This window comes from Rhinopithecus roxellana, chromosome 10 (genome assembly GCF_007565055.1).
Source record: "Rhinopithecus roxellana isolate Shanxi Qingling chromosome 10, ASM756505v1, whole genome shotgun sequence".
NCBI lineage: Eukaryota > Metazoa > Chordata > Mammalia > Primates > Cercopithecidae > Rhinopithecus > Rhinopithecus roxellana.
In genome coordinates this window covers 61083858-61110293 of record NC_044558.1, presented here as the reverse complement: position 1 = coordinate 61110293, position 26436 = coordinate 61083858, and the positions used below count along the sequence as shown (strand labels likewise).

The 26436-nt window shown below is 46.3% G+C and overlaps 1 protein-coding gene across 4 annotated transcripts in view; it reads right to left on the bottom strand.

Moving 5' to 3' along the window:
* The window catches only part of RACGAP1 (Rac GTPase activating protein 1), a 36175-nt gene extending 29200 nt beyond the window's left edge, over positions 1-6975 (bottom strand). The window contains exon 1 of one of the 4 annotated variants that reach the window (XM_010385365.2): positions 6746-6975. The gene's annotated coding sequence lies outside the window, so the exon portion shown is untranslated. The remainder of the gene's footprint in view (positions 1-6745) is intronic. The other 3 variants (XM_030939670.1, XM_030939671.1, XM_010385367.2) reach the window with 3 other exon arrangements.
* Positions 6976-26436: the final 19461 nt, after the last annotated feature.

Below are 26436 nucleotides of genomic sequence, written 5' to 3'. Positions count from 1 at the left end.
AGCCTGGATGCAATATATACCTGAATCAGGGCCGGAAACCAAGATTTTCAAATGGCAAGTATCTGTTCCAAGCTACATAATCACAGTAAGCTGCTAAGCAACCAGACCAACAAATGTATTACAAAGATCTTTCTCTAAACTAAGAACAAAACTAAAAGGATAGCATTAAAACCAGCAGGAAGAGCTGTGGAATTCATGGAGACTCCACGGATTTAACAATATAACGAAATAAGCAACATACCCCAAGTGCTACAGGACAGAAACAGGGGCAGGACATTGGGTAGTCAATTCAAATGTTGATTTCCTTTGGCTCTCATGAGGTAAAAATGGAAGACTCTACTCAATAGTTTTAATATAAGGTATTGCTTTCTATCATCTCGGCACTCACTCACATATTGTGAGACTATAAGACAGTGAGCTCAATACCACAGCAAAACTTCTAATCTGTCCAAGAATTCAAAAAGGAAAATTTCATGGTGCTAGGATGTTGAAAACTGGTTGTTTAAAAAAAATCTTTTTTTTTTTTGGAGGGGGGTGGTTAAGTCTTAAATTACAATATAACCTGTTCTTTTGTACTTTTTTTTTTTTTTTTTTTTAATTTTTTGAGACAGAGTCTTGCTCTGTCCTCCAGGCCAGAGTACACTGGCGCCACCTCAGCTCACTGCAACCTCTGCCTCCCAGGTTCAAGTGATTCTCTGGCCTCAGCCTCCTTACATTGTTCTACCCTTCCTGTTTATGTACATCAACTATCCTACTCACTGACCTACCCTATCCCACACCCTACTGACTTCCAATTTTGATTTCCCTATTTTTATCATTCTCTCAGTCGCTCAGTTCCAAACTTCAGAATCACCTCTGGTTCCTCCCTTTCCCACAGCATAATCACTAAACCTTGTGTACTCTTCTCTCATGTATCTACCATACCCACCCCCTCATCACTTGCAGGTTGTCACCACTCACTTCAATTGTACTCCCTGCCTCCAGTCTTTCCCCCACTGCTTCAGGCAGTTGCCACTCAGATACAAACTCTTTGCACTTGAATTAAATTTTACCATATGATTCTGTCCTGTGTCCCAAGTAGACTGTAAATTTGAGGGAGAAACCCTTACATGTAGCACTTCTATATTACACACACAAGCATGCAAGCATGTAGTATTTAATACGATGCTCACAAAAAAAATTGATATATATTAATTCAGAGAGGAAACACACACAGATATCTGTGATGCTATGGTCAAAAGAATTTCCATTCTCCCTCAACATCAACGTGTAATATAGCTTAAAGCAAAAAGAAGAGTTAAAACGGGGAGAGGGAGCAGAAGTCCTGGGACAAGCTGGGTGTGGTGGTGCATGCCTGTAGTCCCAGCTACTCAGGAGGCTGAGGCAGGAGGATCACTTGAGTCTAGGAGTTTGAGACCACCCTGATCATCACAAGACTCCCTTCTCTTAAAATAAATAAATAAATAAATAAATAAAGGTCCTGGGACAAACCTTTAGCTCTTCTATCTACCAGTAGTATAATCTTCAGTAAATCACTTAAATTCCAAGACTCATCTATGAAGTGAAAACAATAACACTTGCTTTATTTACCTCATAGAATATTATAAAAATTTTTAAATGTATAAGTTGAGAATCTTACTACCAAAATATAAGATATCTTTTAGTTGGTATCAAGTGAGTTTCTTTTGTTTAGGTTTGGTTTTGGTCTGACAGTTGTTACTTCCATCCTAAAACAGTGATTCTCAAATCTAGATGTTTTTTCCCCCTAGGCTGTCTCCAAATAAGGATATCACTAAATTCAGAATTTTAGACCACTTTTTAAAATAGTGCTATACAATTAGAAAGAAAAGAATCCAGTATTTACTAGGTGCTTTGAAATGATTCGGGCACTAAACTAGACACTTCACATATACGTTTTCTTTAAGTGAATTTGACTTCTTTTTGAGACGGAGTCTTGCTCCATCACCCAGGCTGGACTGCAGTGGTGCCACCTTGGTTCACTGCAACTTCCGTTTTCAGGGTTCAAGTGATTCTCCTGCCTCAGCCTCCTGAGTAGCTGGGATTATAGGTGCCCACCACTATGCCCGGCTAATTTTTTTTGTATTTTTAGTAGAGACGGAGTTTCACCATGTTGGCTGGGCTGGTCTCGAACTCCTGACCTCTAGCAATCTGCTTGCCTCTGCCTCTCAAAGTGCTGGGATTACAGGCATGAGCCACCATGCCTGGCCTCACTAACTTAATTATGTCCATTTTACAGACAATGGGCAACTAAGGCCAGAGACCTTAAATTGACAAATGTCGAGCTCCTACTGAAACCCAGGTCTGAGTCCAAAATCTGTATTCTCTCCAACCCAACACATGGAAGAGATGATATGTTACAAAAATATCAATTAGATCATATATGTTGCAGACCTACTCAGAGACCTCCCCCACATCATGTCATACAAACAGCAACACATATAAAACATAAATTATAGCTGGAATCCAGACCAAGAAGAATCAAGGAAACAGCAAAATTCGACCAGGTCTGGGCTTTTAAACAAGCTATTCTAGATGAGGGTTGCTGTTGCTGAAGAGTTATTTTTTCCTCTAACATAGATTTACTTAGGGTAATCCAAAAATTGCACTAGCAGAATATAATCCTCTTCTCTTTATATGCTAGGGGACCATATATTTTTATTAACATTCTGCAGAAGTGACTCTCAGGAATTATTTATAGATGACAAAAATATCTTTCTATATCAGTACTAACTCTGATATCTCAGCCAAATTGTAACTCAAAAAGCTAAAATTTACTCACCCTATTCAACGTCAATTGAAAATAGTTGTAATTTTCCTGCTGGGTCACATTTTCACCCTCATGAATACTTGTTTATTTCCCCCCATGTATTATTTAGTCCATAGCTAGGAGATACACTAATGTGAAAGGAAACAAAAACAAAGTCATATTGTAGTACATTGCTTTTGCAGCTGTAAAACAGCTGTCACTTTCCACAACAGAGACTGCTGCCTTTCGGGAAAGCTGAAACTATCCCTGTGTGCAGCAAGAAAATCAGTTTGTGGAGCACTTTAAACCAAAAGGTGCTAGAGAATCTCATCTGTTATTGATGGGGAGCCCCAGAGGTGGAGAAGTCACTATGTTACAGATTCCCAATCTGTGAGTATCCCTAAGGGGGCAATTTGGCAACACCATCAAAGAGTCTCAGCTGGATGTGATTGCTTTGAGCCCCCAATTTAATTTCAATCACCCAGCCAAGAGACAGATATCGTCCTTCAGAATAACAGACTATTACAGATCTTACTGCAGGGTATCCTGGGAAAAGTCTCTATCCTCTTCTTCCTCCTCCTTCAAACAACATTATTAAGAGACCTATATATCAGGTTTTTTAGATGCATCAAGGGTGTTAAATACTTTAAGACAAAGCAATGAAAGGCTGCTGGAGTTTTTCAGGAAAGTGTTTTAATGAAAAACTTTTCCACAAACATTGCTAAATCTGGAGATTTCCAAGAAATCAACAATATAGATTCCTTGCTGTCAAGGAAAACCATTCTCAAAGATAATCTCAGTACTTTAAGATCCTGTCACAGGAACATATTTGAGGACAATGTGAAGACAATTTTTTTCCTGAAATGTCCAGCTTCTGCTTCACTGTATCAAAAGTCTCTAATACAACTGGTGGGCAGAAGGATTATCTTGAAACCAAATGTTCTTTATAAGCAAATCACTTGCAGAGAGTAAACAAAATATTCTCAATCCAACATGAATGAAGACTAAGGAAGGGAAGATTTGAATTGTGATTTTTCAGAAAATTACTATCAGTTCAGCATACTAAATACCTCTTTTTTTCCCTGTGAATTCTTCCTATTCTGGTCTTCCATCCTTCAAGGTCTAGAATAAGTCTCACCAATTCACTGAAGCCTTCCCTAACCATTTCAGTCCAAAATGATTTCCTTTATTATCTATAACATTCATTTAGCAGATACAAAAATACTGTTTATTATTAATCTTCTATGTTCAAAAAAATTAACAGTAAAACAGGCCAGATGCAGTGGCTCACACCTGTAATCCCAGCACTTTGGGAGGCCAAGGCAGGTGGTTCACCTGAGGTTGGAAGTTCGAGACCAGCCTGACCAAAATGGAGAAACCCCATCTCTACTAAAAATACAAAATTTGCCAGGCGTGGTGGCGCATGCCTGTAATCCCAGCTACTCGGGAGGCTGAGGCGGGAGAATCGCTTGAACCCGGGAGGTGGAGGTTGCAGTGACCCAAGATCACATCATTGCACTCCAGCCTGGGCAACAAGAGTGAAACTCTGTCTACCAAAAAAAAAAAAAAAATTAATAGCAAAACAAAAATCTCACTACCCTAAACAACTATATGTACCACCTGATTTAATCTTTGTCCATTATACACTCATATTTCATGGTGTTACAATCATACATTACATATAATTTTGTGTTTTGCTTCTTTCTATCATGTTTCCATTAAGTTCTAAAGAGTTGATAAACAACTGTTTAACTATTCTCTTCTTTGGACGTTTAGGTCATTTCCAGTTTTTCACTTACCTCTGCCTGGAATCTCTTGCATGGTCATTCTCTCACCTCAAATATCTTTACTCAAATGCCACTTTCTCAGTAAGGTCTTTCCAATCATCCTATTGTAAATGGCAAGCTTTCTCTAACATTACCCGGCTTTACTTTGTTCCAAAGCACTTCTCTCCATCTAACATATTTACATATTTATTCAGTTTATTGTCTGTTTCCCCTCTAGCTTAAGTTCCAAGAAAGCAGAGATTTGTGTGTTTTCTTCCCTGATGCCTAGAACAGTACCTGACATTTGGTAAATGACTAATAAATATTTGGGGAATAAATGAATTGAGCATTCCTATGGACAATATTTTTCTTCAGGTGACTGTGTTCCTTAGAATAGATTTCCAAGACTAGGATTGCTATATTAGGGTGTAGGAACCATTATATGGCTCTTAATAGTGCCAAAATGTTTTCTAAAAGGGATGTACTAATGTACAGTACTCTCAACAATGTATATATAGGCTTACCAGACTCACCAGTTATCTAAAGATCTATTACCCCAAATTAACTGCACATTCTTTAAGACCAAATAAGACTGTCTTCCACTTACACTTTGCACGTAAGAAATACCCAATGAAAGTAAGCAGACTGGGTACGGTAGCTGACGCCTCTAAACCCAGCACTTTGGCAGGCCAAGGCAGGCTGATCACATGAGGTCAGGAGTTCAAGACCAGCCTGGCCAACATGGTGAAACCGTATCCCTATTAGAAACAAAAAATTAGCCGGGCATGGTGGTGCACACCTGCAATTCCAGCTACTCCGGAGGCTGAGGCAGGAGAATCACTTGAACCCGGGAGGCAGAGTTTGCAGTGAGCCGAGATCGCACCACTGCATTTCAGCCTGGGCCACAGAGCAAGACTCAGTCTCAAAAAAGAAAAAAGAAAGTAAGCTAATACAACCTTTATGGAAAACAGTAGTGGAGATTTCTCAAAGAACTAAAAATAGAACTATCATTAGATCCAGCAATCCCACTAATGGGTATAAGGGTAAGAAATCAGTATATCAAAAAGACCCCTGCACTCACATGTTTATCGCAGCAGAATTTACAATAGCAAAGATACGGTATCAACCTAAGTGTTCATCAACGGAGGATGGATAAAGAAAATGTGATACATAAATAGACAGACATACACCACAGAATACTACTCAGCCATAAAAAAGAATGAAATCACATCTTTTGCAGCAACATGGATAGAAATGGAGGTCATTATCCTCAGTGAAATAACTCAGAATGTCAAATACCGCATGTTCTCACTTATAAGTGGAAGCTAATCAATGGGTACACAGACATACAGAGTGGAATAATACACACTGGAGACTACAAAAGATGGGAAGGTGGAAGCGGGAGCTGAGGGCTGAAAAACTAAGTATTGGGTACAATGTTCACTATTTGAGTGATGGGGACACTAAGAACCCAGACCTCACCACGACGCAATATATGCATGTAAGAAATCTGCACCTGTACCCCCTAAATATACAAAAAAATTTTAAAAATCCCCTCCAAAAAATAAATACGTATTGAATGATTAAGCTACAGCAAAGGCGCCTTCTCTAAACACCTACAATAACTCGGAAAGCTTATTTACCCGACACATTCGAGAGAAAGATAATGCTTTAAAAAAAAAAAAGGCTTATCTACCCACCTACCCCCACTTTTCCTACATACACCTTTCGGCCTACGAATGAAATCCTGTGAAGAGAAATATACGTGAAAGTGCACAAGTAAGGCCTCGTTGTTACTGAGGCTAAGAATTAGGAGAAGGACAAGATGTCATTGCCTCGACCTGCATCCCTAGACACACGCGACCCACTGAGGAGAGGGGCTCCACTGCAGGCCGCCCGGGTCTCTCAAACACTTTTCAAAGCTTTTTCGAGCTTCCCTTCGAAAAAGATGGGGTGTCATTCCAACCACTCTTAAACTCGTATTTGACTGAGAGACTCTTCTTTGGGATGGCTCCTGCCCTGCTCCAGCCATCACCTCAAAAAGACGCCCCCGGCTTTCCACAAAACCCGGCGCCAAGACAGAAGCCCCCTACCCTCCCAGGCTGCGTCCATTCGGCCTGCCCCGACCCCCGCCCCAGAAAAGCCCGAGTGGAGAGGCTGTGGCTGCCGGCCTGTCCCGCTGTCCCGAACCCCCGCAGCGTCCACGGCTCACCACACGAACGCTCTGCTTCCTACCACAATCCAGCGCCAGACGCACCTGGTCTGGCACCCCCACTACTCACTTCAGTCAGCCTGGCCCCACCTGGACCGCCCTTCACTTCGCTCCTCGCCTCACCCAACGGCAGAGCAGCGCCGCGCCGCCAGCTCCCGTTTGAAATCCTTCACCAACCAATCACAGAGAAATTTATTCCTCCCGCGCCGTCCCTCTACGGTGTGACGTACGCGTCAGGGACACGCAGAGGTGACGGGAAAGGGAATGGGCATGCGCATTCTGACAAAGCGAAGCCAAAGATGGCCATTTTGACTAATGTCAACGGGTTGGGTTTTTTTTGCGGTGCCCTTTCCTGAAGTCATTCAGGATGCCATATTGCCTAAGGGCAAGTGGTACTTCTTAAGTGCAAATTATTCTTGGTCTCACTGTCTGCGGGACTAGGGCCCTTGGAAACGATTAACTGAACAATGTTAAGTCTCAGTAGAATCGGAAGAATACCAGGAGTTAGAACAGCAGTTATTTTCAAGCACATTCACTGAGCTATATTATCCCTTCCATTGATGTATCCATTCAGACTTTTATTTGACACATATTAAGTGAGCCCACATCATCACAAGCACTCCACTGGGAATCGGAAAAATAAAGATGGTATGGTCTCTGCTGTCCAGTAGCTACGAATGGAGGCGATAGCTCGAGGAAACAAAAATAAATACAAAATGAAAATAAAATACTATAATTCCATTTAATAAACGTTATTTAGAACTTGGCATTGTGCTAGCACAGGAGCTTTCATGCTTTTTAAAAAATCTGGACCCACAGTGTGAAATACACTTTACATTACAACGGGGTAATGAAAACTCTGCTCATCCTTACTACATGCAGTGTACTCAGAACTCACTACCCAACAACGCATGGCTACCCGCAATTTGGAAAAATACTGGCTGGAGCATACAAGAAGCGCTGTGGTTTAAAGGAAAGAGCACTTACTGTCACATTGGTCTTTAAGCTAAAAAAAAAAAAAAAGAAAAGAAAGAAAGATCACAGATTTGGGGGAGGGAGATTAGGGAGATATTGGTCAAGAGATATAAAATTTCGGTTAGAGGAAAATTTAGATCTATTGTACAATACGGTGACTGTAGTTAATAACAATGTATAACACATTTGAAAAATTGCTAAGAGTAGATCTTAAATGCTCTGATCACACACCCAAAAAAAGTATATGAGGTAATGAGTATGTTAATTTGCTTGATTTAGTCATTCCACAGTGTATACGTATATCAAAACATCACCATAAATATATAAAATTGTATTTTATCAAAAAATACATCACAAATTTTGTAACCCGAAAACCTGACTCCACTTTTATTTTAGAGACAGGGTCTTAGTCTGTCACCCAGGCCGGAGTGCAGTGGCACAATCATAGCTCACTGCAAATACGAACTCCTAGGCTCAAGGGATCCTCCCTCATACCTAGGACTACAGGCACATGCTCAAGGTAATTCTGTTTGCTTGTTTATCTTTTGTAGAGATATGTTGTCACTATGTTGTCTAGACTAGTCTTGAGCTCCTGGCCTCAGGTGATCCTTCCACCTGAGCCTCCCAAAGCACTGGGATTACAGGCACTAGCACTCCACCTGGCCTTGAACAATAACAGGCATTCCACTGATGCTTCTGTACTTCACTACCTCCAAGTATAAAATAGAAATAATAATCCCATCTCTATCTCACAGGTTTATTCCCAGATCAACTGAAACACATTGTAGTACATTATCGAAGTTTATACTTGGTAAATTGTAATACAGATTATTATTAATATTATTACAAAAGGGATGAAGAAAGAAAATATGAACTGTAATTTATTATCCCATTTAATCCTCCTAAGATCCTTTCAAGGTCAGGAGCATTCATTGATTGCATTAGCCTGTGCCTCCTTAGATACCTATAATACAATGAAATAAGTACTAGGACAAAGACATGTATAAAGTGCTTTAGGAATACAGACAAGGAAGCAATTAATCCCATCTGGGGAGTGGGAGTGTTAAAAAAGCCTATGGAGACTTGATATCTGAGCTGGGTTTTGAAGTGTGAATAGGAATTTACAGGAGAGAAGGGAGTGGGAAATTACTAGCAATAGGAAGATCATGTGACCTCTGAAGAATGAGGCAAGCATATATTTAATAAATACACAAGGCCAGGCGCAGTGGCTCATGCCTGTAATCCTGGCACTTTGGGAGGCCGAGGCGCGTGGATCGCGAGGTCAGGAGTTTGAGACCAGCCTGGCCAACATAGTGAAACCCCGTCTCTACTAAAAATACAAAAATTAGCCAGGTGTGGTGGCAGATGCCTGTAATCCCAGCTACTTGGGAGGCTGAGGCAGGAAAATCGTTTGAACCCGGGAGGCAGAGGTTGCAGTGAGCTGAGATCGTGCCATTGCACTTCAGCCAGGGCAACAGGGCGTGACTCTGTCTCAAATCAATCAATCAATCAATCAATTCACAAGAAAGCATTTATGAAGGTTTAGGCTGTGAAGGAACATTTACCTCAACTTTCAGGTGATATTGGGGGTTCAGTGAGTATGATGCTTCTTGAGTAGCTTTGGCCTGATAATGAAAAGGAGAGACTGGCAAAGTAGGATGAGACCACACTAGGAAGGGATTGGACTTGATCCTGTAATAGACTCAGTGACAAGACAATGGGACTTAGACTGACTTGACTGATTTGTCTTTGGATAGAACATACACTAAAATGGCAAGCAGGATTGTCTGGAAAGGGAAAAATGTAAAGGTAGACTATTTAGGCCAGTGGCAGTGGGGATGACAAGGAGGGGACAGGTGGGAAAGATATTTATTAAATCAATCAATGAAATGAAATGGATGTATTAAATGATTGGACCTCAGGGGTGAGAGAGAGAAGCATGGGAGTGTAGAATGCCTCAGCTTTCCCTCTTTCCCTTACACCTCAATTACTGAGCGAAACTCCTAAGTACTGATCTCTTGTGTGTGTCCACTTTTCTCCTTCCCCCTGTCACCACCCTTGTCTGATTCGGTAGTCCAACCCCAATGAAACTGTTCGCCCTCCCTTGCATTCTTTACTCTTCAAGTGATCTTTTAAAAATGCAATTATGGGCCGGGCGCGGTGGCTCACGCCTGTAATCCCAGCACTTTGGGAGGCCGAGGCGGGCAGATCACGAGGTCAGGAGATCGAGACCATCCTGGCTAACACTGTGAAACCCCGTCTCTACTAAAACTTCAAAAAATGAGCCAGGAGTGGGGGCGGGCGCCTGTAGTCACAGCTACTCGGGAGGCTGAGGCAGGAGAATGGTGTGAACCCAGGAGGCGGAGCTTGCAGTGAGCCGAGATTGCATCACTGCACTCCAGCCTGGGCAACAGAGCGAAACTCTGACTCAAAAAAAAAAAAAAAAAAATGCAATTTTGGCTGGGCGAGGTGGCTCATGCCTATAATCCCAGCACTTTGGGAGGCCGAGGCCTGTGGATCTCCTGTGGTCAAGAGTTCGAGACCAGCCTGGCCAACATGGTGAAAACCTGTCTCTACTAAAAATACAAAAAAATTAGCCAGGCGTGCTGGCGGGCGCCTGTAATCCCAGCTACTTGGGAAGCTGAGGCAGGAGAATTGGTTGAACCTGGGAGGCAGAGGTCGCAGTGAGCTGAGATCGTGCCATTGCACCCCAGCCTGGATGACAGAGCAAGACTCTGTCTCAAAAAATAAAAATAAAAATGCAATTATGGCTGGGCACAGTGGCTCACACTTGTAATCTCAGCACTTTGGGAGGCCAGGACAGGCAGATCACCTGAGGTCAGGAGTTCAAGACCAGCCTGGCCAACATGGCAAAACCCTGTCTCTACTAACAACACAAAAGTTAGGCCGGACACAGTGGCTCATGCTTGTATTCCCAGCACTTTGGGAGGCCGAGGTGGGTGGATCACGAGGTCAAGAGATTGAGACCATCCTGGCCAACATGGTAAAACCCTGTCTGTACTAAAATACAAAAAATTATCCAGGCGTAGCGGCATGCGCCTGTAGTCCCAGCTACTCGTGAGGCTGAGGCAGAAGAACTGCTTGAACCCAGGAGGCAAAGGTTGCAGTAACCCGAGATCGTGCCACTGCACTCTCCAGGGCGACAGAGTGAGACTCCATCTCAAAAAAAAAAATTGGGCCGGGCGCGGTGGCTCAAGCCTGTAATCCCAGCACTTTGGGAGGCCGAGACGGGCGGATCACAAGGTCAGGAGATCGAGACCATCCTGGCTAACATGGTGAAACCCCATCTCTACTAAAAAATACAAAAAAACTAGCCGGGCGAGGTGGCGGGCGCCTGTAGTCCCAGCTACTCGAGAGGCTGAGGCAGGAGAATGGCGTGAACCTGGGAGGCGGAGCTTGCAATGAGCTGAGATCCGGCCACTGCACTCCAGCCCGGGCGACAGAGCGAGACTCTGTCTCAAAAAAAAAAAAAAATTGGCTGGGTGTGGTGGTTCATGCCTGTAATCCTAGCACTTTGTGAGGCCAAGGTGGGCAGATCACCTGAGGTCAGGAGTTCGAGACCAGCCTGGCCAACATGGTGAAACCCCGTCTCTACTAAAAATACAAAACAGCCAGGTATGGTGGTGCGTGCTTGTAATCCCAGCTAGTCAGGAGGCTAAGGCAGGAGAATCGCTTGAACCTGGTAAGCGGAGGTTGCAATGAGCTGAGACTATGCCACTACACTCCAGCCTGGACAACAGAGTGAGACTCCGTCTCAAAAAAAAAAAAAAAATTGGCCGGGCGCGGTGGCTCAAGCCTGTAATCCCAGCACTTTGGGAGGCCGAGGCGGGCGGATCACAAGGTCAGGAGATCGAGACCATCCTGGCTAACACGGTGAAACCCCATCTCTACTAAAAAATAGCCGGGCGAGGTGGCGGGCCCCTGTAGTCCCAGCTACTCGGGAGGCTGAGGCAGGAGAATGGCATGAACCCGGGAGGCGGAGCTTGCAGTGAGCTGGGATCTGGCCACTGCACTCCAGCCTGGGTGACAGAGCGAGACTCCGTCTCAATAAAAAAAAAAAAAAAAAAAAAAAAAAAAAATTAAAAATTAAAGTGCAATTCTACCACAGAAATGATAACTATGTGAAGTAATGCATAGCTTAATTAATGAGCTAGATTTGGCCAGACATGCTGTGGCTCACGCCTGTAATCCCAGTGCTTTGGGAGGCTGAGATGACAGGATCACTAGAGGCCAGGAGTTCAACACCATCCTGGGCAATATATTGAGACCTCCTCACTACAAAAAACTGAAAAATTAGGCTCCTGTGCCTATGGAGTAGCCATTCATTTATTCCTTTACTTTCTTAATAAACTTGCTTTCATTTAAAACAAACAAACTAGCTGAATGTAGTGGGCTTGCCTGTAGTCCAGCTACTTAGAAGCCTGAGGCAGGAAGATCATTTGAGTCCAGGGGTTCAAGGCTGCAGTGAGCTATGATTGTACCACTGCACTTCAGCCTAAGTGACAGAGCAAGATCTTGTCTCAACAAAAAAAAAAAAAAAAAAAGAAAAGAAAAGAAAGAAAGAAAGAAAGAAAAGGAAAATAAAAAGAAGCTATATTTAATCATTCCATAATATATATACAGCCCGGGCACACACAGTAGCTCATGCCTGTAATCACTTTGGGAGGTTGAGGAAGGTGGATCACTTAAGGCCAGGAGTTTGAGAACAGCCTGGCCAACATGGTGAAGCCCTGTCTCTACTAAAAATACAAAAATTAGTCAGGCGTGGTGGCAAATGCCTATAACCCCAGCTACTCGGGAGGATGAGGCAGGAGAATTGCTTAAACTCGGAAGGCAGAGGTTGCAGTAACCCCCGATCGCGCCACTGCACTCCAGACTGGGCGACAGAGTGACTCTGTCTCAGAAACAAAACAAAACAAAAACCATAATATATACACATTATACTTCAAAACATCATGTTGTACATGATAAATACATACATGTTTATGTCAATTTTTTTTTTTGAGATGGAGTTTTGCTCTTTCGCCCAGGCTGGAGTGCAATGGTGTGATCTCGGCTCACTGCAACCTCCGCCTCCCAGGTTCAAGAGATTCTCCTGCCCCAGCCTCCAGAGTAGCCGGGATTACAGGCACCCGCCACCACACCTGGCTACTTTTTCTATTTTTAGTAGAGCCGGGCTTTCACCACGTTGGCCAGGCTGGTCTCAAAATTGGTGACCTCAGGTGATCTATCTGCCTTGACCTTCCAAAGTGCTAGGATTACAGACGCCACTGCGCCCGGCCAATTTTTAAAAATAAACTTGAAAAAAAAATGTTTAAAGTAAAAATGTTATTCTAATCATATATCTCCCTTACTTAAAATCCTTAATGACTTCAACTTGCCTTCTAATAAAGACCAAAATTCTGCCGTGCGCAGTGGCTCATGCCTGTGATCCCAACACTTTGGGAGGCTGAGGCGGGCGGATCACTTGAGGTCAGGAGTTCAAGACCAGCCTGGCCAACATGGTGAAACCCATCTCTACTAAAACTACAAAAAAATTAGCCGGGCATTGTGGTGTGTGCCTGTAATCCCAGCTACTCAGGAGGCTGAGAGAGGAGAACTGCTTGAACCTGGGAGGTGGCGGTTGCAGTGAGCCGAGATTGCGCCACCGCACTCCAGCCTGGGCAACAGAGCAAGACTCCATCTAAAAAAAAAAAAAAAAAAAAATCCTTCACAAGGCCCTCCTGGGCTGCTTTTGCTCGCCCCTCTAGCTGCACTGCCCAACCCTCGTTTGCAGTTCCTCCGCACACCTGGCTACCATTTCCACCTGGGGCCTTTACCCTTCCCTGTGACCCAGCACTCTCCCGAACTTCCAGTGCCTCTTCACCAGGATAAGTTCTACTCACCCTCTAGACAGCTTAAACTTAAACGCTGATGCCTAGATCCGTGCCTTTACTATAAACTCCCGCAGCACTGTGTTCTCTCCCTTTCATACTCCTGATTCATTTAGTCTTCCTGGTTCTTCCAGTCACTGTTACATAGCCTTCCACAAGTCAGCTGTGGCTTGACTCGCTCATCTATAAATGGAAATAATAATAACAACACTGTACTTTGGGAGGCCAAGGAGGGTGGATCACAAGGTCAGGAGTTCAAGACCAGCCTAGCCAACATGATGAAATCCTATCTCTACTAAAAATACAAAAATTAGCTGGGCGTGGTGGCATGTGCCTGTAGTCCCAGCTACTTGGGAGGCTGAGGCAGGAGAATTGCTTAACCTGGAAGGCAGAGGTTGCAGTGAGCCAAGATCATGTCACAGCACTCCAGCCTGGGTGACAGAGTGAGACTCCGTCTCAAAAATAAATAATAACAATAATAATACCTATTTCCTGGGGTTGTCAAGAGAAATAAATGAGTTATCCTTATAAAACATTTAGCACAGTTCCTGGCCTACCCTAAGCACTCTGCAATGCCTATTTTCCCTACTAGACTATGAACTTCCAGAGAAGACGGGATGGTACTCCTTCCATGTACTAGTCTTGCTTTTGCAGCTCCAACAAATAGCTGTGTAATGGAGGTGAGTTAAGTTCAGTAGGACGGTGTCCCAAATAATGGATGGGGGTTGGAGACGTTTTCTCTTACACCTCCCTCTACCCCAAATACCACCCACCCTTCCAATACCTCTCAATCTCCTTCCCCGCTGCACCTGCCCCAGGGAGAAGGCAGCAAAGGAAAAGGTGCAGGGGGGCGGTGGGGGGCGTCTGGGGGCGGGGTCGCGGGTTCCTAACTCCCTTTCTTCCCAAACTGTAGCTCCCAGGGTAGGGAGGGATCCTGGGGCTGCACTTGTAACCGGAGAAGCTTGAGAGCTTTGAGAGCTGGTGCCAGAAAGCTTGGGTTCGACTCCTGGCTCTGCCACTTAGGAGAGATGCACTCTCCGGTTATTTAATCTCTCGCATCTGGCGAGACCCGCGGTCTGGGTGCTTCCGAGGTGCGGGAGAGGTCAGGCTGGAACGCGCCTGTTATCCCGCGCGGGGGCAGCAAGCGGGGGCGCCCCCCTCCCACCTGCTCCCCGGCGCCCTGGCACCAATGATGGGGTTGGTGCTAATAGGTGTTTGCGGGTGACCTCCCGAGGGCGCCAGTGCCCCATCGGCCCCCACCTCCCCAGGGGCGGCCGCCTGAATCGATGTCCCGACTGTCATCGTTGATCCCTGGACACGGGCGTCCTGGGGCAGGGAGGCTCGGTTTGGTCCCTGGCTGCCACCCGTCTGGCCACAGCCCGATGCGTGTCTTCATTCTCTCGCCTTCGCTGGGTTCCGCCTCCCATGGCCTTCTCACTTGCCTTCTGGAGGTTTGGCTCCCTACCTCCCATCCGGGATTATCGTTCCCCCTGTGAATTACACCAAGAAGCTTTGAGCCCTTCTGCTTTCTAGGCTGTGCGCTAAGCCCAGGGGCGGAAAGGGGGCGACGCGGGGTGCAAGGCCAGGGCCTGCAGCACAGAGTGCGGAAGTTGGGACTGTGTTCTGGGGGTCTAGGGAGGGAGGGCCCACCTCTGGCTGGGACTCAAGACTGTCAAAGAAGAGACCTCTGAGTTGAGCTTTGAAGGATGAATAGGACCCCAACAGGCAGGAAGCTGGGGACTGAAGTTGGCAGGAAGTGCTGAGAGAAATGGGGAAGTCAGTCCAGCCTGACTGGAGTGAGAGGATCTTTTGGTTGGGGGGCAGGTAAGGCTGGAAGGATTCTTTTTTTTTTTTTTTTTTTTTTTTTTTTTGAGACAGAGTCTTGCTCTGTTGCCCAGCCTGGAGTACAGTGGTGAGATCTCAGTTTTCTGGAACCTCCACCTCCCAGGTTCAAGCAATTTTCCCACCTCAGCCTCCTGAGTAGTTGAGATTACAGGCGCGCACCATCACGCCCAGCTAATTTTTGTATTTTTAGTAGAAATGGACTTTCACCATGTTGACCAGGCTGGTCTCAAACTCCTGACCTCAGGTGATCCTCCCACCTCGGCCTCCCAAAGTGCTGGGATTACAGGCCTGAGCCACCACAGCCCACCAGCTGGAAGGACTTTTGAGAGCAGAGCTGAGGTACCTTGAATGCCAGGCCAGATGAATTCAGTGTAATTCCTGAGGCGCTAGTGAGCCATTGAAGGTTTTCTTCCTATTTCTCTAAGAGAAGCGGTAAGCATAGCGGGTAAACACACAGGTCTGGAGTTATTTTGGCCCTGGGTGAAGGTCTAATTCCACCACTTATGACCTGTGTAGTGGGCAACTTAACTTCTCTGTCCCTCCATTTCCACATCTATTAAATGGGGATGATAATAATAGTGTAAAGCACTGTTGGGAGCAATAAATGAGAGAGTGTTTGTAAAACTCTTAGCATAGTGCCTGCCACATCGTAACTCCATGAGTATTACTTATAATTATTTTGCATCCCTCTGTCTTCCTCTCTGTAGAAAGTAAAAAGTTCCTCTTCAAAGTTTCCCTTCTTGTTAAAAAAATAAATCATAAGTGTTAGAAATAATAGTTTCTTTTAAAGACTAACTTCCTTTAAGCCTCCTTACTTTATGGTAATAACTCTTTGTTGGGCCCTATGCTATCCGATGTAGCTGTTAAACATGCTCACAGGCATATAGTACATTCTATGTCCTTGTACTTTAACCAAAATTTTGTGCTGGATGTGCTCACAGGCAGGTACCAGCTCGTAGCCTATGCTCCTTCCCTATTTGGCATAAGCAACTTCCTCTTTTCCTTTATCCTTCCATTACTTTTACCTATTTAGAAAAGTTTTAAACTGTTAGCCAATCAGGTTTTAAATTGTGCAATCTGGCTCCAGCCAATGGAGACAGGACACAGTAGCAGGAAAAAACTGCATAAGGAATAAAAATTGCTTCCCTCCTTTGTTCAAATGTGCTCTCGCCATTGTTCCACCTGTGATGAGCACCCTTTCTGCAGAAAGTAAAAATGGCTTTGCTAAGAGACTTCAATTTATGTTTAAGTGCTATTTCTTTGTGGCACCAGGGAACAAGGATTTTATTTCTAAATAAGCATTTACATATAACACTCTCTGTTTCTTTCCTCTTTCTTTTGATGTTCTCTCTTTCTCTTATAAAAAAAAAAAAATCAAAAACAATGTTTCCCTGCCCCATGCCTAGGAATCACCCTCTCACACTAAATAAAGTATTGAACTAAATCAAACTGTAATAGACAAAGCAAGACTCTGTTTCAAAAAATACAAAACAAACCACTGACAAAACAACAATAACAACAAAACTCTAATAGGAACAAATAGAAACAAGTCCCCCTTTAGAAACACACCTGTGTCTCTCCTGGGTGTCCAGGCTCTGGGGAGCCCTGCTTGGAGGAGGGGGTGTAGTTACTGACATGCTGAACTCATCTCTGCTAAAGTCCAACCTCTTTAAGAACAGAGACCGCCGGGAGCGATGGCTTATGTGTGTAATCCCAACAATTTATGAGGCCGAGGCAGGTGGATCACCTGAGGTCGGGAGTTTGAGACCAGCCTGACCAACATGGAGAAACCCTGTCTCTACTAAAAATATAAAATTAGCTGGGGGTGGTGGTGAATGCCTGTAATCCCAGCTACTCAGGAGGCAGGAGAATCGCTTGCACCCAGGAGGCAGAGGTTGCGGTGAGCCGAGATTGCGTCATTGCACTCCAGCCTGAGCAACAAGAGCAAAACTCCATCTCAAAAAGTAAAATAACAAAAATAGAGACCATAGGCCAGGCACGGTGGCTCACACCTGTTATCTCAGCACTTTGGGAGGCCGAGGTGGGCAGATTACCTGAGGTCAGGAGCTCGAGACCAGCCTGGCCAACATGGCGAAACTCCGTCTCTACTAAAAACACAAAAATTAGCTGGGCATGGTGGCATAAGCCTGTAATCCTAGCTACTCGGGAGGCTGAGGCAGAAGAATCGCTTGGACCCGGGGGCCAGAGGTTGCAGTGAGCCGAGATCCCCCACTGAACTTCAGCCTGGATGACAGACAAGACTCCGTCTCAAAACAAAACAAAACAAAACAAAACAAAACAAAACAGAGACGGTAGCTTATTCACTCCAGCCTGTCCCCTGCCTAACAATGTGTCTGATTCAGAGTCCCTGTTCTACACCAGTGCTTCTCAAACCTTAGCGTGCATCAGAATCCCCTGGAGAGCTTGGTAACATACAGATTGCTGGGGCCCATCATGGAGTTCCTCATTCCATCTGTCTTCCATGGGCCTCTAGGAATTTCAAACGCATTCCTAGATGATGCTGATGCTGCAGATCTGGGAACCACATTTGGAACCACCGTTCTATAACAACATGTTGAATGGCTGTATCTAAGACGGTAAAGTAGCCTCACCGACCCCTTCCCAAACTCAGCTGGTCATCAGCATTGAAAATACAGGTCCAAAGCTGAGAATCACAAGGTGTAGCCTAAGGGATTTTCCAAAAATCATCTTCCCAGGTGTTATGTGCAAATAGGTTTGGCATTCTACTGCCACACACAGTCCTGTACTCTGCCCACCTCAGCTAACTCCTGCCTCAAGCAAAGGCCACTGCCTGTCTGCACTTTATTCAGGACACACTTTGCTGCTCTGGGTTCAAGATGGCTGGAACTATAGAGGAATGGGCAGCCAAGAGTGAGAGGAAAGTAGCTGGTTCTAAAAAGCAGACCAGAGATTTATATAAATTGTAACAAGTGCCACTTCTAACTGTTAACTCTGAAAGACAAGCTAGGAGTTAGTTCTCCCGAGTCTGACCTGGAGTCAAATTCAGCTCTCTTCCTATTCAACTTCCCTCCGTTTCTGTTACACTCTGCTTCTCTTACCTCCAGTGTGAAATGAAAATAACATAACCTACTTCACAGGGTTGAGCTGAAGATTAAATAAGAGGTTATGGGCCAGGCACGGTGGCTCACGCCTATAATCCCGGCACTTTGGGAGGCCGAGGCAGGCAGATCACCTGAGGTCGGGGGTTCGAGACCAGCCTGACCACCATGGAGAACTCCTGTCTCGACTAAAAATACAAAATTAACCAGGCATGGTAGCGCATGCCTGTAATCCCAGCTACTCAGGAGACTGAGGCAGGAGAATCACTTGAACCCATGAGGCAGAGGTTGCGGTGAGCTGAGATCACGGCACTGCACTCAGGAGAATTGCTTGAGCCTGGGAGGCAGAAGTTCCAGTAAGCTGAGATTGCGCCACTGCCCTCCAGCTTGGGCGACAGAGCGAGACTCCACCTCAAATAAATAAATAAATAAACAAACAAATAAAAAATAGCAAAGTGACTGGGGAAAGGAACTTGGCATCCATAATCTTTTTTTTCTTTTCTTTTTTTTTTTTTTTTTTGAGATGGAGTCTTGCTCCATCACCCAGGCTGTGGTGCGATCTCAGCTCACCTCAACCTCCGCCTCCCGGGTTCAAGCGATTCTCCGGCCTCAGCCTACCAAGTAGCTAGGATTACAGGCATACACCACCACGCCCAGCTAATTTTTGTATTTTTAGTAGAGACGGGGTTTCATGATGTTGGCCAGGCTGGTCTCAAACTCCTGACCTCGTGATTCGCCTGCCTCGGCCTCCCAAAGTGCTGGGATTACAGGCATGAGCCACCACACCCAGCCGTCACTTTGCTATTTACCAAAACTTCCATACATATTTAATTGGGTTTTCACAACAGTCATGAGGAGTAAGAAAGACATTATGATTCACTCTCATTTTGCCATTGAGAAAGCTGAGTCTCAGACAGGTTAAGTGACTTGCCTAGATGGGTGGATCATCTGAGGTCAGGAGTTCGAGACCAGCCTGACCAACATGGTGACACTCCATCACTACTAAAAATACAAAATTAGCTGCGCATGAAGGCGGGCACCTGTAACCCCAGCTACTTGGGAGGCTGAGGCAAGAGAATCGCTTGAAACTGGGAGGCAGAGGTTGCAGTGAGTCAAGGTCCTGACACTGCACTCCAGAGCAAGACTCTGTCTCAAAAAAAAAAAAAAAAAATTACTTGCCTAGAGGTCAAATGACTCTTTTTTTTTTTTTTGGACAGAGTCTCACTCTGTTGCTCAGGCTGGAGTGCAGTGGCGCAATCTCAGCTCACTGCAATCTCCGCCTCCTAGGTTCAAGTGATTTTCCTGCCTCAGCCCCCTGAGTAACTGGGATTACAGGCGCCCACCACTACGCCCAGCTAATTTTTTGTATTTTTAGTAAAGATGGGGTTTCACCATGTTGGCCAGGCTTGTCTCAAACTCCTAACCTTGTGATTCGCCCGCCTCAGCCTCCCAAAGTGCTGGCGTTACAGGCGTGAGCCACTGCGCCCAGCCGAGGTTAAATAACTCTTAACCTAGAGGTTAAATGACCTGCACAGTCTGGGTATGTAGGGGAAGGGGCTTTAAGCAGAGCTGGTTGCTCCTCTCCACTCATCCCTGTATTTGTTCTTTTGACATCTCCTTCCCATAGGTCATTTTTTTATGGGCATATCTTACCTGAATCTAAATGGTAAGGAAATAAGGTGAGGGTTCCCTGCCCGTATTGGAGACAGCCCTGTTCTGCTGCCCCCTCCTCCGAGCCCTGTCTGCTTCCTCCCTATTTAAGCCCCTGTGGTCCCTTTGACAAACATCTATCTTGAATTCAAATTCTGGCGCAACATCTGTAGCTGTGTGAATTTTATTAGGTCTCTTCCTCTTTCTAGGCCTCATCTGTGACATAAGAAGAATATAGATCTGTGGTTCCCAAACTGTAGTAACCTTGGAGTGAACATGAGAGACTCAACCCCTGGCCTCCACAAAGACTGAGTAGCTCATCTGTGTGTAACTGACTGTGTAACTGTGTGATTGCTGGGAGATGAGATCCAAATGAGCTTTCATGATGCGATCCAGAACTCAATCATTCTGTATTTTCTCAGTTAAAAGATAACAAAAGTACAACTATTGCCATATGGTCATGGTCAGGGAAATTTTTTTGGAAATAGAAAGGTTAGGCTGGGTTCTGTAAGTTACCTAGAATAATTAAAAATGAAAAATAAACAAAAAATTTAAAAGGTTGCGCCAGGCATGGTGGCTCACGCCTGTAATCCCAGCGCTTTCAGAGGCTGAGGCAGGAGGATTGCTTGAGGCCAGGTGTTCCATGGCAACACAGTGAGACCCCATCACTGCAAAAAAAAAAATTAAAATTATTATTATGAATTATTATTATTGAGACAGATTCTTGCTCTGTCACCCAGGTTGAAGTGCAATGGCGGTATCTCAGCTCACTGCAACCCCTGCCTCCCGGGTTCAAGCGATTCTCCTGCCTCAGCCTCCTGAGGAGCTGGGATTACAGGCGAGTGCTACCATGCCCAGCAAATTTTGTGTTTTTAGTAGAGATGGATTTCACCATGTTGACCAAGCTGGTCTGGAACTCCTCAGCTCAAGCGATCCGCCCGCCTCAGCCTCCCAAAGTGCTGGGATTACAGGAGTGAGCCACTGCTCCCCACTTAAGTTAAAAAAATAAAAGAATAAAAAGGTTGGAAGCCTCTGGTGTAGATACTCTCTAAAGGCCTTATCAGCCACATGGGAGAAAGGGCTTTGGGCCACCAGGGGGCGCTGCAGCCCTTGTGCAACGTGGAAGCTGAGGCCCATGGTAAGCAGGCTGCCTAAACGGAAAGAGGGGTGGGGTCAAGGTTCATGGCCCAGGCTGTATAGACCACAGTTGAGACCTGTTAGACCTAAGCACTCTGTAAGAGAGGTGTCTCTCCAGAGCTGGAGGAGGTAAGGGGCCCCGGGTGGGGTGACCTGTCCTAGGTCCGAAGCACTGGACTCCCACCTGCATGGGGGCCCCTGTGGCAGCCGGTGGTCATTCCTGTCTGGTTGAACCTTGGAGGCATAGAAACAGAGAATTTCTCAAATTCCACTTCAGCTATCCTCAGACAAGAAGGGACTGAGAGGAGGAAAGGTTCCTAACAGGGCAGGATGGCCATCCCAAGTGGCTTCCCATGAACTTCGCGAGTGCAGGGAATGGATGGAGACCTATGGAGTCAGGGAAGCTGTTCTGAAGGTGGAGCTGGGGACAGTCAGAGGAGAGAAGGAAGATCGTGCCAGGCAGGAAGGTCTGTCTAGAAAGGTAATAATTCTGAGATCTTTGCTGACATGCAGGGCCTGCGTTGCCCAACAGTAGAAGGCAGCAGCTTCTACTGCTCCAGAAGGGAGGACTGGAACACCAGAACCCTCCTTCCATTCCCTTCCCTCCCCTGCTGAACCCTGGGCAGAGCTCCACCAAGCTCTGCTGCTCCAGCCAGGGCTTTCTCCCTGGGAGGGGCCAGAGAGCCTCAAAGGGAGAAGGCATCTCACACCTACCCACTGCCAGAGGCTGAGGCCTTCTCCATTCATAAACCATCAGGATCCAGAAAACTTTCTGACCCAACCCAAAGATACACTCAGACAGAGGGATGCCCACCATGATGGGGCACAGGGACTCTACCCTCCCCTGGGAGAGACAGACAGACACACACACACACAAACACACACACACACATACACACGCTCAGGGCTGATTTTACAAGAACAAATGAAGTAGGATCCAGGGCCTCTGGCCTCCCAGCTTCTCAGGCCAGAGCACTGGATTCTGCCTGCCTCACTCCTACTCTAGAGGTGCCACCTTTCCCCTTCCCAGCCAAGCTCCACTCATCTGCTCTTCCCTTCTCATGGACCCCAGCTGGCTCTGAGCTGCTAATTCTTTCCCACAACCCCTCTGCCCTATCTGCCCCTCCCCGCCTTGCCTGGGCTCTGGGCACCATCCCTGTCCCTCAGGCTGAGTGCCTCCCAGGACTCTTCCTCCCACCCTCCCACACCTCTGATTCTCCTACAATGCCTGTCTGAGGTTTGCCAAGTGAGTGCTTCTCAGCAGAGAAGGCCAGAAGGAGAGGCAGGCAAAAGAGCAGGGCCATTCATGTTGGCAAGGCTTCCTGGGTGGCAGAGGACAGCAGGACAGGCAGGCAGGCCAGCCACTCTGGAGAGGGTGCACACATACAACCTACCCCCTTCTCAATAGGACAGTCCCCCAAGCTTGGAATTTTGGCTCCAGCATCCACCCCCACACACCCACACACACCCAGCCTCCTCTGTTTCTCCGGGGCCCCAGGGCCTGCTTCCTTACTGCCTACCAAGCTTTTCCCATCTGCTTTCCCTGGGAAACCCTCAGTCAGGGAACGCAGAGGAACTGACTTCCTCCAAATTTGAAGTATCTTCCAGCCTTCTAGAGACAGGCCGTATGAAACCTGGTGCGGCTGCCCCATTTACAGCCCGAGTCCTGCTCCTCCCTCCTATCTCATTCCTCCTGCTCCCCCGTGCCTCCCTCCTGCCTCTGTGAAGCCTTCAAGGCTGGGAGGGAGGTCAGAATGGAGCCCATCCTGGCAAAATGAGAAAAGATTAGAGCAATACATTTGCTGTCAATGGCAATAAGCCTGCCTGAGCAGGGGAGGAGGAATATTTGATTTCAGACTCTCTGGGGGTCTTGATGGAAGAGCACTGGCAGCCTGCAGCCCCAGGCCTGACAGAGTGAGGAGGGCTGGTCCCAGGCCCTGCCACCTGGGGACCCTGGTGTCTCAACCCTTCCATTTCTATATCGACCCCATCCTCTGCAGTCACCAGCAGGACCCAAGCTCCCTCCTCCTCCCCTCCCCTCCTTTCTCCCTCTTGACTGCCACACTTGTTTCCCCGCAGCAGTTTTTCTACCCAGTGCGGGGTGATGGAGCAGAAGGAACACTGCTCTGGGGGCTGGAGAGAAGGCCTGGGTTCTAACCCCCCTACCGCTTCCGAGTGCAGGGATTTCGTGCAAGTCACTGAGCCTCTCTAAGCTTTGGGTCAGTGGGGGCGAGGGACAGAACAAGGGCATTCGGCATCCCTAGACCCTAGCGGATGCTCAGCCACTCGCTGCTTCACTGGTCTTGGGCAACATCATTTAACCTCTCCGAGCTCTGGTGTATTCATCTATAAAATGTGGGTGACTCAAATATAAGGCCTGTGTCCTAAGGTGATAGTGAGTATCAACAAAACCGGAGATAGGAAAGTTGTAAACGATTGTGCCGATAGCATTGTCCTGTTACAAGACAATGGGATTCCTGGTGTGTTCCCTGGCTGAAGGCTGGGCCTGGACATGGCTCCACAGGGTTCCTTCTTGTCTTAGGATCCCAGTTCTGGGCCCTGCCCTCCAGAAGTGGGGTGAGGGCACAGTCTGTCTAGGAAAGGAGATAAGGCAATTTCTTGGACAAACAAAATCCTGAACTGAGAGGAGTATCTGTCAATTCTCCTCAGACCAATGCGGAACGACATTCTGGAAGGGGAGGTTTGAGAGGCAGTTGGTCAATAGTATCTCCCTCCTAACTCCTCCTACCCTCATGTCCCCCTGTGAATGGTGCCCCCCGGAGTGGTGCAGGGTGGCAGGCCTGCCTGGATGCAGAACGAGACAACTTCCACCCAGCCTCCAGTGAGTGGACATCTCCATCAGGGAGAGGAGACAGTGGAGGGAGGCTAGGGGATGGATTAATATTTATTACCAGGCTGCCATGTGCCAAGCACCATGCAGATATAGGAAGTGTTTTTCATATATCCAGCCCATACTACAGCCTGAGAGGTAGGTATAGTTGATGTGGCCATTGAATAATTGCCCGTTGTTACCAGCTGGAAGGAACTGAGACACAGGTTGGATGGATCCCATCACTCCACATTGCCTCCTATTGGAGCAGAGGGTTGGAGGCCTCAGCCCCAGGCCTGTCTCCCCATGCCTGAGCTAGAAACTGGACAGATCTTTAAATTGCTCTAAACCATAGTTTTCTCATCTGTTAAAGAGGATGGCACAGAGAATGCTCTGGAAAGTATAGAGTCATGCACAAACTTACAATGCATTATACCTTCATATGCTTCTTTTCTGGTTCCAACCTCATCTCTCACTGCTCTCCTGCTTGGCCTTCCCTTTGGCTAGATCTCCTCACTTCATTTTTCACATGAACCATCAGGCTGACTCATGTCTTCCCCTTCCTCGTCTGCCTATCCAGATCTGTTTGATTTCCTGGATTTGAGGTCCCTTCCTCCATGAAGCCTTCCCTCCCACTCTGACCCACAGTGGCAGTAAGCACAGGCTTTCTTGACTTACCATTCACTTTTTTTTTTTGAGACAGATCTCGCTCTGTTGCCCAGGCTGGAGTGCAGTGGCATGATCTCGGCTCACTGCAGCCTCCGCCTCCTGGTTTCAAGTGATTTTCCTGTCTCAGCCTTCCAAGTAGCTGGGATTACAGGCACCTGCCACCATGCCCAGCTAATTTTTTTGTATTTTTAGTAGACACGGGTTTTCACCACGTTGTCCAGGCTGGTCTCAAACTCCTGACCTTAAGTGATCTGCCTGCCTTGGCCTCCTAAAGTGCTGGGATCATAGGCATGAGCCACTTTTTATGAATGTGTTTTAATCTCTTTTTTTTTTTTTTTTTTTTTTTTTTTTTTTTTTTTTTTTTTTTTTTTTTTTGAGACGGAGTCTCGCTCTGTCACCCAGGCTGGAGTGCAGTGGCTAGATCTCAGCTCACTGCAAGCTCCGCCTCCCGGGTTCACGCCATTCTCCTGCCTCAGCCTCCCGAGTAGCTGGGACTACAGGCGCCGCCACCTCGCCCGGCTAGTTTTTTTTTTGTATTTTTAGTAGAGACGGGGTTTCACCGTGTTAGCCAGGATGGTCTCGATCTCCTGACCTTGTGATCCGCCCGTCTCGGCCTCCCAAAGTGCTGGGATTACAGGCTTGAGCCACCGCGCCCGGCCTAATGTGTTTTAATCTCTTAACTAGAGTCCCTAGCTGATTCTCTGAGGGCACAGACTATGTCTTTTGCCTCTTCATAACCTTGGGGCTTACATAACTGGCACAAATTAGATACTAGGATGAAGTTTGCAGCTAGTGATGATGATTGTGGTCATGATGCTCATGATAGAATCCATATTTGAGTATGAAGTAGTGGTGGTGATGGCTGTGATGGCAGTTTTGTTGGTGAGTTTGAGAGCATGGTAGTGTTGGGAGTGGTGATGGTGATACTGATGATATGAACTGGAAGATGGCCGTGGTGATGGTGGCTGTATCAGTTACCTATTGCTGCATAACAAATTACCCCCAAAACTTAGGAGCTCAAAACAGCATATATTTATTGCTTCACAGTTTACATAGGTTAGAAATTGGTGCATGGCTTAGGGCTGGGTGCCTCTGGCTCAGGGGCTCTCACAAAGCTGCTATCAAGGTGTCAGCAGGGGCTGCAGCCTCATCTGTTGTCTCAACTGGAAGCAGCCTTCTTCCAAGTTCACACACATGATTATTGGCAGGATTCAGTTCATTTGAGGCTCTTGGACCTTGATGAGTGTTGGCCTGGGGTCTTCCTCAGTTCCTTGCCATGTGGGCTTCTCCATGGGGTAGCTGACAACATGGCAGCTGACTTTCCTCAGTGCAAGTGAGAGAGTAACCAAGATGGAAGCCACAGTGTTTTTGTAGCCTAATAATGAAGTGACATCCCATCACCTCTGCTGAAGTCTATTCACTAGAAGTGAGTCATTAAATACAACCCACACTCAAAGGGATAGGATTGCATGAATGCAACGCAATGAAGGGCATGAATGCCAGGAGGCAGGGGTCACTGGGAGCCATCTTAGAGGCTGCCTACCACAATGGCGATGGTGGTGATGACGACGGTAGAGAAGTTGGAGAGTGGTGATTAGATCAGGGATGCTA